This window comes from Puma concolor, chromosome B1 (genome assembly GCF_028749965.1).
Source record: "Puma concolor isolate L17-30 chromosome B1, mPumCon1.1.hap2, whole genome shotgun sequence".
NCBI classification, from domain to species: domain Eukaryota; kingdom Metazoa; phylum Chordata; class Mammalia; order Carnivora; family Felidae; genus Puma; species Puma concolor.
In genome coordinates, this window is record NC_141670.1 from 185,062,737 (window position 1) to 185,075,727 (window position 12,991).

A 12,991-nucleotide genomic window follows, 5' to 3' on the forward strand; every position below is an offset into this window, starting at 1 on the left:
TTTAAAGGAAAGAGAACTCTCATATGTTATTAGAAGGAGTATAATTTAGCATAACCACCTTGAGAAACTGCCCATATTTTATAAAACTGAATATATGCATATGTATGGCTCAGCATTTCTACTCCTAAGTGTATAAAATAGAAATATGTATATATATTCACCAAAATACATGTATATAAATGTTCATAATAGCCCTCCTCATAATAGCCCAAACTAGAAACTAGCCAAATGTCCATCAACAGTAGAATGGATAAATATATTGTGCAATAGTCACAAAATGAAATATTATACAGGATAATATGTAATGCATAGCTACCATGTGAAAAAAAAATATATAGGTGAATTTCACAAACATAATGTTGAACCAAAAAAGTCAGACACAAAAAAATATGTACAGTTGGGTTCCATTTGAATAAAGTTCAAAATTCAACAATACTAATCTATAGTATTATATGTCAATGAAATTATTACCTGGGGGTGGGGTGGGATAATGCCCAGAAGAGGGCTTGAGGAGGGCTTTTGGGAGAACGGATAATATGGTGTTTCTTGATGTGGGTACCAGTTACACAGACATAGTCAACATCTAAAAATATACCAAGGTAAACACGTGTGTTCTATGAAGTTGTCTCCATGTTTATTATAATTCAATTAAAATAAAACAAAAATAGATAATTCAGGAGTGGTCAGATTTAGAAAATTTCGTTGCTTCCAGAAATAATACTAAATCACATTTGAATAAAATGTCTCAATAAAATTTTTCCGTTGGATAATGTCATCAGTATTGCAAGCACTGATGTCTGACCTTCACATTTAAGCTAGACAGTCTCTTTTTTTATTTTATTTTATTTTATTTTATTTTATTTTATTTTATTTTATTTTTATTTTTTTAACGTTTATTTATTTTTGAGGCAGAGAGAGACAGAACATGAACAGGGGAGGGGCAGAGAGAGAGGGAGACACAGAATCTGAAACGGGCTCCAGACTCTGAGCTGTCAGCACAGAGCCCGACGCGGGGCCCGAACTCACAGACCGCCAGATCATGACCTGAGCCGAAGTCGGACGCTTAACCGACTGAGCCACCCAGGCGCCCCAATTGTGATTATTATTAAGAATTAAGATAAATTAAGAATAAGACAAATTCACTTGTGATGAGCATAGCATAACATATAGAGGTCTCAAATCACTATGCTGGACACCTGAAATTATTATAAAGTGTATTAACTCTACTTCAATAAGAAAAATAAAAGTTTTTACTTTACTTTCACTTATTCCGCCTCTGTTCTTCTAGATTACCTTATATAGATCTGAGTTTTTTACCTATATTACTTTCTTTCTCTCTAAAGAACTTCTTTTAATGTTGTTTGCAAGGCAGGTCCACTAGTAATAATTTCTCTCAATTTTTATTTGACAAAGTCTATTTCTCTATCACCTTTGAAGCATAGTTTTGCATGGTGCATAAATCTAGGTTGGTAATTTTGTTCCTTCAATACTTGAAATCTTTCACTGTACTCTTTTCTCCTGTTTGCTACACTTTTCCTTTTGATACCCTTTTCCTGGTTTTTCAGGACAAAGTTCTCATTTTTGTTCCTCTATCAATAAGGTGTCTGTCTGTCTGTCTGTCTGTTTGTTTGTTTTGGGGTTCTTTCCGGACTCTTATCTTTGATTTTGTTGCTGTTTGCTTGAAAATATGCCTTCTTTTTACATGTTAGGCTTTTCACATGTTAGGCCAGAGTGGTAACTTCCAAACTTCCATGGGAAGCCAGAAGCCTTGATTAATGTTTTACAACCTCACCCTAAATCTGGCCTTACCTTCTTTTAAAAAAATAAAAATTTTAACATTTACTCGTTTTTTGATAGAGACAGAGCATAAGTGGGGGAGGGGCAGAGAGAGAGGGAGACACAGAATCTGAACTGACAGCACAGAGCCTGATGCAGGGCTTGAACTCACGGATCGTGGGATCATGACCTGAGCTGAAGTTGGACGCCCAACCGACTGAGCCACCCAGGCGCCCCGGCCTTACCTTCTTGATTTATCTCAACAATAGAATGTGGAATGAGTGGCTTTTGATGTCAGGTATTTAGAAAGCTTCTATTCCCACTTGGGCTTTTTGGAAGTTTCATCTTTGGAGCCATGGCCAGCTATTTAAGAACTTCAACTTTCCTGAGGCCATCATGCTCTGAGGAATCTCAAGATAGTTTCTTCACGGAGACACCATGTGAAGAAAGAGAAAGACACTTGTTTCATCCCTGGATTTTCCATCCATTTGGCATATAAGCTAGTTCAGCTGAGTCATCAGACATCATGGGCTATGGCCTGACCAAATTCCTGTTTCATGGATTCATGAAATAGAAAATGGTTAAAATTTTAAGATACCTAACTTTGGGGTAATCTTTTAGATAGCAATATAAATGTGAAAAATACGCATTAAAATATAAAACAAATTTCGCATAAGTGTGTTGTTGTGTGCATTACACATACTCAAATGAGGTAGAAAGCAAAATAGACTATAAAAGAAAGTAAGAAAGGGTCACAGAAGTATGCTAGAAGTGTGCTAGAAGAATGCCAAGAAAGAAGAAACCTCTGCTAGGGGAGGAAATATTCCCAGACTGTAAGCACCATGGGAATCAGGGCTGACTTCATCTGATTCATTACTCTACCTATTATGTCTGTCACAGGACAGATGCCTATGAATTTTGATCAAATTAATAGGTAGAATAAATAATCTAATATTGTTGAATTTTGGAAGACTCTTGAAAGAAAGTGTGAATTTGTTCACATGTAGGTCAATGGAAGCAGGAAACAGTGGAAAAGCCTAGACTGATGAAATAGCATGATACTCATAAAACAGAGAGAAGAATGTCTGGTGAGCATAAAGGACAGTAAAAGGCCATTTGATACATGTCAGAGCACAAGAATAGGAAGAGAGAATACAGAGTCAGCTGTTGTCAAAGCAGAATCCAAAGAGTCTATACTTCCATTTGGCAGGCACTGAAAAAGCATAGTCTTGTCTTTTCTTTCTTTCCTTCTCTTTCTTTCTTTCTTTCTTTCTTTCTTTCTTTCTTTCTTTCTTTCTTTCTTTCTTTCGATAAAATATAGTATTATAAGAACTTCTTGTTAGGAAGATAAATTTAGCAGAGGAATCTGGGACAGACCAGGAAATCATTTGCAAACATGAGAAGTCAAGAACTAAGTTTTAAGCAGCACCGTAAGAAAGTTCACTTACAATCAAGAATATTTAGCACCAGGTACCAATTCCTGAAGGTATATTCACAATCCTCTTCATTCAATAATGCAAAACTAGATGAGATTTAATAATATCCTCATGTCCTTTGCAAATATATAACTTCAGAGTGATTTGATATCTTAAGGACATACTCAAGCTGACTATATTTTGACCCATGCAAATACTTCAAATGTAACTGAAGCTTGTGGGCATTCCCTCTGTATTCCACATGTTACTAGAACGGGCAACATAGTATCTGAGGATCACTTTCTCCTTCCAGGGAAACGTAGGCATTTCTGCAGCAACAATAAATTGAGAGCTTTATTTATGAGTGTGAGTATGCTGTAGATTTCAACAGGAGGAAGATGGCTATCTCAACTGCCATCTCTGCAGTTCCCTATTCTATATTAAGCCACATGTGTAATGATGTGTGGAACAATAATTAAATCACCGGAGTGTCACTTTTCTTTCTCTGCAGCACCGTTTCTGAGGGCAGACTAACAAGAAAAATCTGTTCCGAGGCTTCAAGTAGCTTAATTTTTGTTTTTCCCTTCCAAGATCGTTATTTGCAACATCCACGGACTCCTTTAAGCCACGTCCTATTTTTCTTAATACATGAAATATATCATCCAGTAGTCATTATGGATGAAAAAATGTAGTTATTATGTATATGAGCTATATGAACCTAACCTGGAATAATTCTCTAATTTTTAGACTGGTCTCAGAGACAGGTAACCTAGTTTTCATTAACAAAGATACTGTCACTGGGGGTGGATGACAGAAAAAGAAGTTGGCAATATTAAATTAAATATGGAAATCTTACTTCATTTTAAGTATATCCATGTGAGTGTGTATTTCTAGAAAGCTAGATCCTAAGAGGTATACACAAAATCTCTAATGACAGTTTCAGGATATCATTTTATATAGATAGATTGATAGATATGTATATATGTATATATATATGTATATACAAATATACATATATATATACATATATATACACACATGTACATATATACACATAAAATATATACATATTTTACTATATATATACAAAAATATATGTATATATATACACATACACACACACACACTCATACACACACACATACACACACACACACGAAACACACTCCAATAATTGTTCATATTAAAATGAATTTTACAATTATCAGACTAAGTCATTTACACACAGAATCCTTCAGAAAAATAGGTAGAATAAATCACACTCAATTTTAAAACTATAACAGAGAGAGAGAGAGAGAGAGAGAACCATATTTTGAGGGGGAAAACAAAAACAAAAACTGCCAGGAAAGAACATATAAATGATGGATTATTAGCAGAGAGCAGTTAGAAAGGACCACATTGTGTTTCTTTTTCCAAATCAATTACTTGGTTACTGTTTTCTTTGTAGTCCCACTTCGGAATCTCTATTGTAAGGAAGCTGTCTTGACAGCCGTAGTACACAAATTACTTGGAGTAAATAAACTCCTATGTGCAGAGTCTATATTTATAACCAGAGCTATTTTCTACGCAGATACATGACATCCATATGACCACAGTCACAAAAACCTGCGCATATCTAATATGCGAAAAGATAAGAAACTGCATTCTCCTTTCACTTTAAAAAAAGAAACATACAATTCCAGGAGCTTGGCTTCTTAATCCACTTATCTCCTTTTTCAGTCCTCTTCTGCCTCTCTGTTTTGTCATGTTTTTCCATTTTAGTAGAAGGAAAGAATATTGCACAGCTGTCCTAGAGGCACTTTTTATTGTTGTTGTTTTGAAAAATCTTTTTCCCTACAGTAACGGCAACCCTTATTAATCTTTTCTTCCTCTCGGTCTCAGTGGTTCTCTTTCCATTCCCTCCCCACCACCACCACCCACCCCCCCCACCCCCCACCCCCCCCACCCCCCCCACCCCCGCTTCCCAGCAGAAACTGTAGGTGGTAAAAATTATTTCTTTCTTCCAGGTGTCTGTGCTCCATTGGGAATTAGCAAAAGTGCTGGGTTTTATGCTGATCTCCCCTGTGCAAAGGTGGGGGGGGGGGGGATACATCAGTAGAACTGAGTTTGCTCTGAAGAGCCAATATGTGTGGAAGCATTTTCAAATTCTAGGTCAGCAGCGAACAGCCAAGAAAGCCTTCTTTATAAAGAAGTCTCATGTTCTGCCTAATTATTCTGAGTGTCAAGAAGGAGCTGCTGTCCAACCACTTGGTTGAAGTAGTTAAGTTTAATGAGTTTTATTCCTGCAGTTGTGTCTGGGTTTCTAAGTTTTTGTAAGCCTGTACCAATTGTCTAGGAAGTTGTCTTTTTTTTTTTTTTTTTTTTTTTTTTTAATAATGCCCGGTTAGTAAAAGCTGAGCCCACAGGCAATTTCTACCTCACTTGTGAGGGTTTCTCTACTTGGACTCTAAAGTCACCAATTCCCATGGTCAGATAAATGGAGTCAGGGTGGACTTACCTTTCCTTGCTAAGTTTGGAGACCATGATCTATGTTTTATTGATGCCTGTAACAAGAGAAAATGCAGTGCATGGCATTTGTGAGCAGTGACTGCAGAAGAGAGGGAGAGAAACACGGAATTCATATGAGCAGAAATTGATTTGAGCCCTTTTTGGCATTTATTACCTGTGAACACCTGTTAAATCATTAATGGCTTTTCAAATTTAGTTTCCTTATCTATACTAGGAGAAAACTAACAATTCTTACTTCTTGAGATGTTTGTGCAGATATAACACATGTATAAGATTTATTATAATACCGGCACATAGTAAACACTCTGTATGCATTCGTTGCTATTATTATCATTCTCATAATCATAATTATGTGCATAGAATCATAATTATATGGATAGAATTATATACATGGAAAAGATATTAGAACACTTAAAACACTATGTCTTGTCATAGGTTGATATTTACTGATAAAACTGAGACAGTGCAAAGATTAATGCCTAGTACAAGATCACACAATTAGTTAAAAAATTAGACCAAAATCAGCCCCGTTTTCTTCTCTCGTGATCTGTGTGGAGAATTTAAATAAAACAGTGATGTCTCATGCAGTGTTAATTTTAAGCCAATCAGTCACAAAGGACCCGTTATTAGTTGATTTATTGACCCATTCCCCCTGACAAAATGACTCTGTTACTAACCACTTTGTCACGATATTTAAATACATTAATTATTAGGAAGGTTAAAGATGGTCCAAAGTCACAGAGCCACGTAATCAAGTAGCCAATTTGGTCAAGTTGTATTATGAATTTTGTATTCTGATTTTGCAACCACACGCACAAATCAGCATAAAAAAATGGGGATTAACTTTTAAGTGTATACTTTGCAGATAACTAGTTAAACTCAGCCAAATAACTGAATTAGTAACCCACTGATTTTGAAATCCATTGGTTAAACAACCTCAATAATTGTCTTCTCTTAACTTGTGTGTGCGTGCGTGTGTGTGCACATGGTTGTGTGTGAAATAACCATGCCTACTATCTGACAGGGTTGCATCTAAATAAAATACTTATAAATGTCTTCTAAGAATAACAGAAATAATTTTATCTGATCTAGGGAATGGCATTGCTGGTAGATGGCCAATTATATGTAGTCATAGTGCATCTTCTCTATGACCTTGGCCTTGCAATTTCTCTTAAGAGCATAGGAAACAAATATTTGGGGATGCCAAATTCTAGTATACTCTAAATTTCTCCCTTCCAACGGCCAAATAGATGGATAAATAGATGGCCAAACAGATGATTTCAGGTTTTCTATTTTTGTGGTTGGATGTGTATTGAATATAAGAATATCTCTCATGGACTTTAAAACTTGCTTCCCATTGTGAAGCATAATATTATTATTATTCCCATAATAAATGTGGCGTCTCCATCTGTTTAATTCTACAGCTTATGTGCTTTTCGTTATACCACACCCCCTCTCATCTTCTTCAGAGATTTTGGAAGTGGATTGTAGGGGGCGCTGGGTAAGTGGAAATATGGCCCTGGGACTTCGAGTTCCTACCTGCATATAATTTACAAACAGTATGGTAATCAGGTAACTGAAATAAAGACAAGGTTCCCAGAGTAAGCACTTCCATTCCCATTACTCAAAACTAAGCTAACTTAACATTCTTTTCTGTATCTCTAAACATATTTTCTGACTGTCCCTGGAGAGGACACAATTTGTAGTACAATTCAAAAATGTCACAGGAAAAAAAAAATTACACTCCTAAGTGTCTAAATTGGGGACAGAAAATCTTTCAGCCATTCAACACCAATCTTACCAATCTCTCCCAGTCTTCCAACTCCTGCCCACTTCAGTCCCCTGCAATAAATAAATAAATAAATAAATAAATAAATAAATAAAGGGATAATCACAGTCTGGAAATGCATTTGAGAGCTTTAACTCATTATTTATTTACATAAGGACATTGAACATGCATGGAAGCTCTTATTTCCAAAGAACTCTGCTTGTCTTTTTCATTGTTTCAGTAGAGATACTTTCAAGTAATTTCTTTAAAAGATAACCATAAGTCCTATTAATCTATTTTTTTCAGTTTTTGTTTATTTTGAGAGAGACAGAGACAGAAACAGAGACAGAGAAGTCTAGACAGACAGTCCAGCCGGGAAGAGCAGAGAGAGGGAGAGAGAATCCCAAGCACTGACAGTGCAGAGCCCAACATGGGGCTCAAACTCATGAACTGTTAGATCATGACCGGAGATGAAATCAAGAGTCGGACACTTAACCAACTGAGCCACCCAGGTGCCCCAACTCCTATTAAGCTATTAATCACAAAGTTTTTAGTATGGTGGTGAGCATCACGGATGCTGGTGTTTTCAGACAGTAAGTCTGTTTTCAGATTCTTGCTCCGTCACTCACTGGCTGAGTGACCTGATTCACCCTCACTGTGCTTGGTTTGTTCATCCGTACAGCACTGAACAATGACTCCTTCACGGGCTTGTTCATTTCAAACACATATTCAAATTATTTTGTATTGTGTGCCGGGAAAATAATGGACAAAGGGTCAGTTTTCGCCCATACAGAACCAGTGTAGTAATTTAACACAAGGATTAAATTCATGTATATAGAGTCCCACAGCAGACTCTCATTAGTAGTTAGTCATTTATTATATGCTGTCAGTTTAGGTACCAGACATTCTGCTTGGATCCTCTTTTGTTATCTTTGCAATTCTTCAAATTGAACCTACAAGGGTTTTTAATGCCTGCTTTACAGATTGAAAAATTGAAGTTCAGATAAATTACTTCCCTAAAGTCATACGAAAAGAAATATTAGAGTTGGGCTTCAAACCCAGGTCTGTTTAACATCACATAAGTATATAATGAAATTCATCTGACCTAAAAAGAAGGTTCTAGCCGTGAGGGAAAACCTGGTAAACGCCATAAACTCCCTTGAATACATGCCATCTACTTTAATTTCTTTTCCTTAGCCGCTGTATACTTAAGTGGGTCTATTTCACTTGGGATGGTTACCACATTATGCTACCTACAATATGTATAATAATAATAATATATGTATAATATGTACAATAATGTACATTATGCATACATAATACATTATGCTACCTACAATATGTATAATAATAATAATATATGTACAATATGTACAATATGTATAATAATAATAATAATAAATAATAGCTGGTGATTTTACAGATGCTGACAAATACTTCATTATAATACACAGTGAAAAATCATGTATATGATACACATGAATAATCTGTATATTATTCATGAAGTCTCCAGTATGCTTCGCTGATGTATGCAATTGAAGTCCATTAAGATAAATGTGTAAATTTTAAAACTCTTAAATATCTGTGTACAGTTTAAGTGCAACCATCTACTAAAATGATATGATAAACATCACAACCGAAATTAATCCATTAAATATGAGTTACAGGGGCGCCTGGGTGACGCAGTCGGTTAAGCGTCCGACTTCAGCCAGGTCACGATCTCACGGTCCGTGAGTTCGAGCCCCGCGTCGGGCTCTGGGCTGATGGCTCAGAGCCTGGATCCTGTTTCCGATTCTGTGTCTCCCTCTCTCTCTGCCCCTCCCCCGTTCATGCTCTGTCTCTCTCTGTCCCAAAAATAAATAAACGTTGAAAAAAAAATTAAAAAAAAATAAATATGAGTTACAAAACGTGGACTCTTTCAGTGCAGTGTCCTAGAAGGCTGTACCTGGCCACTTAGCCAGATAACCATTAACTTGCGAAAATATCAATTAAATCACATATACACTTATTTCAATTTGTTTCAATTGTATAAGCGAACACAAAACACTGTCAAGTTCATGTTTGTCATTACTTAGACAAAGTTAGTTATGAATTTGGTCATATTTACATTAAAAATAATGCCTTTATGGGGCACCGGGTTGGCTGAGTCAGGCATTCGACGCTTGATTTCACCTCAGGTCATGATCTCAGGGAAATGGGATCAAGCCCCACATCGGGATCCACACGGGGCATAGAGCCTGCTTAAGATTCTCTCTCACTCCTTTGCCCATCTCCCCTGCTTGTGCTCTTTCTCTCTAAAAAAAATAAATAAATAAAATTTGGAAAAAAAATAATAAAAATAATGATGCATTCAGATAGGTACTTCCTCATCTTCCCACGATACAAATTACTTGTCTTTCTACATCTGGTCCCATATTTAATTTCACTTTGGGTTATTATGTGAGAAATGCCCCATTTCTTCTCAAAGCCAACCCAGCTCTTGTGCTCTGGGTCTCAATCAAGTTAATTGCCTGTAAGATCCTACTTTTGCAAAGATGTCTCCCTTGTAATTACTCTCCTTCCATTGGACCTTCTAATCACAACATACACTTCATGATTGCCGATGTCAGAAACTAACAAACAAAAAACCCCCAAAAATAAATAAATAAAATAAAATTGACCTTATGGTTGCCAGATTTAGCAAATAAAAATGTAGCAATAAGTATGGGACCTAGTCAAATAAGTAAATACTTTTTTAGAGAATAAATATGTCCCATACTTATTCTAAAAAACGATTACTTGAAATTGAAATTAACTGGGCAGCTTGCACTGTATCTGGTAACCATACTAACTCAGATTCACAGTGAAACTTCTTGAAAAAAACCAGAAAACAGGTCTTTTAGTGTTGTCTCCACTCTTTCGTCTCATATTTTTCTCTGCAAGCTTCTCTAAACAGACCTCATTCTCAAACTTTGCAAGAAAACAACTTTTCTCCAAACCACCAATTCTATGAATGTGGTCAAATCCAGGTGTCACCATCCTGTTCAAATTTTATCAACATCTGTGTAGCATTTCATACAGGATGCCCCATGCTACATGACACCTTTTCTCGTCTAACCTTTGTGACAACATACTCCAGTTTTTCATTTGTTTTACCCATTTGATTGACTGTGATTTTCCAATTACGTGGTTACATTTCTACTGTTCAGCTTCTGTTTTTGAAGAATATTCACATGAGATCTTGTTGTTGGGCCTCTTATATTTTTAATGAATAAAGTCTCTTTCAGTGACTATATTCATGCTAGTAGAACTTAATGGCATCTAGATGTCAGTGACTCCAAAAGCAGATTATATCTTACTGCAATTCATTTCTCGTGGTTCTCCCCATTAGTGCAATGGTTAAGAACACAGAATCAAATTAAATGCAATCGGTAATTCAAGTGCTTTGGTATTTTACAAGCTAAAAATGAAAAACAAAGAGGGATACAAAACATTTTATAGGTAAGTTCAATGCGGAAATCTTTTTACAAGGTGTTGATGTCATGACTTGGAAACATACTTCATTGTTTACACTGTTAATCACCTTTTAAGTTAGGAGTAAATACCAGAATATAAAATGGCATTATTCTTGAATTCATGGCATTTATAAACTAATTGAAATGTATATACACTCTCATTTAAGCCAAATAAATAACTATAAGCAATAACACAGTAAGAATGAATGAATGTAGAAAAGTAAATATATTAGTCAACTTGAAAACCTATCTGAGAGCTAAGGGCTAACAGTGCCACCTGACATGGGGGTGAGGAGGCAGCTGGGCCAAATTCTAGCAGAGACTCAAAAAGCTGTCTGGTGGAGGGGTCACTTGTTTTTTAATTGTAAGAAGTCCCAGTATAATACCTAGGCAATGCTTAAACATCCAAAATATACATAAAACTTAAACTTTAATAAGATATTTTTAGATACTAAAATATATGATACTAAGACAAAACAAGGACTAAATTCGTAACAGATACAAGGCAGAATGTATACTATGTGCTAGGCAACATACCATGTGGGTTTTTTTTTAATGTTTATTTATTTTTGAGAGAGAGACAGAGTGTGAGTGGGGGAGGAGCAGAGAGAGAGGGAGACACAGAATCTGAAGCAGGCTCCAGACTCTGAGCTGTCAGCACAGAGCCCGACACGGGGCTCGAACCCACGAACCGTGAGATCATGACCTGAGCTGAAGTTGGACGCTTACCGACTGAGCCACCCAGGCGCCCTGCCGTGTGGGGTTTTTAAGATTTCATTTTAATTCCAGTTAGTTAACATAATATATTAGTTTCAGGTGAACAATATAGTAATTCAACAGTTCCATACCAATTCATGTGTTTTACTTGGATTGATTACGTTGCTAAACATGAACAATATTTGAGATAGGAACTATTATTATGCCATTTTTACAAATGAGTAACATTAAATTCAGAAGAACTAAGCAATTTTCTGAAGTATGTCCAGACACTAGATGGTATTGTTAGGATTTGCAACAAGGTAGCCTTATTCCTGGGACTACCCCCATACCCACAACACTTTAAAAGAGCTTGTTTTCCAACAGTTAAACAGATATATTATAGCAAACTGAAAACTGGATGCAAAAAAATTCTCAAGTCAATTCTAGTATGGCTTTAGGCAATGTTCCCACACTGTGTGCCCTTGAGATTTTAATAAGCACTTGGGCAGAAAGGTCTGTGGTCAAATACATCTGTAAAGTAGCCTATCACGTTCCCCATCTTAGGTACTCAAATTGCATGTTTGAAGTTTGGAGAGTCTTTCTTAAAAATTATTAAATTAAGTAAAAGTGATTACATTTCTGAAGCCGGGAAATTAATCAGGAGAGTTTTTTTTCTCTTTTAAAGTGTGGATGTGGAAGTAGAAACAGACTTAAAATAATAGACATGGCATTCCAAAATAAATCAGTGGAATAGAATAATATATTTTTAGATACTAAAATATATGATACTAAAATAAGGATACTAATAAGATAATAATAATTAGAAAATAGGATTATTTATACCTGGTGTGCTCTGATTTGAAAGGGCATATGGGCTCCAAGGACTTGCTTTTCTTTCTTTTTTTTTTTTTTTTTAATGTTTATTTATTTTTGAGGCAGAGAGAGATACAGCATGAGCAGGGAAGGGGCAGAGAGAGAGGGAGACACAGAATGTGAGGCAGGCTCTAGGCTCTGAGCTGTCAGCACAGAGCCCGACGTGGGGCTCGAACTCACGAACTGTGAGATCATGACCTGAGCCAAAGTTGGACGCTTAACTGACTGAGCCACCCAGACGCCCCAAGAACTTGCTCTTTAATGTGCATCTGGGTGAGTAGCTGCTTTTTCGCTGACAAGGCTGCTAGAAATAAAGACTATCAGACGTCACCCCAGACCCAGACAATCTGAATCTACTTTGTAATATGACACCCGGGTGACTCATATGCTCATCATTATTTTAGAAGGCCTGACTAAACTAAATCTTTCTTAAATTTAAAATGAATAGAATCACCGGG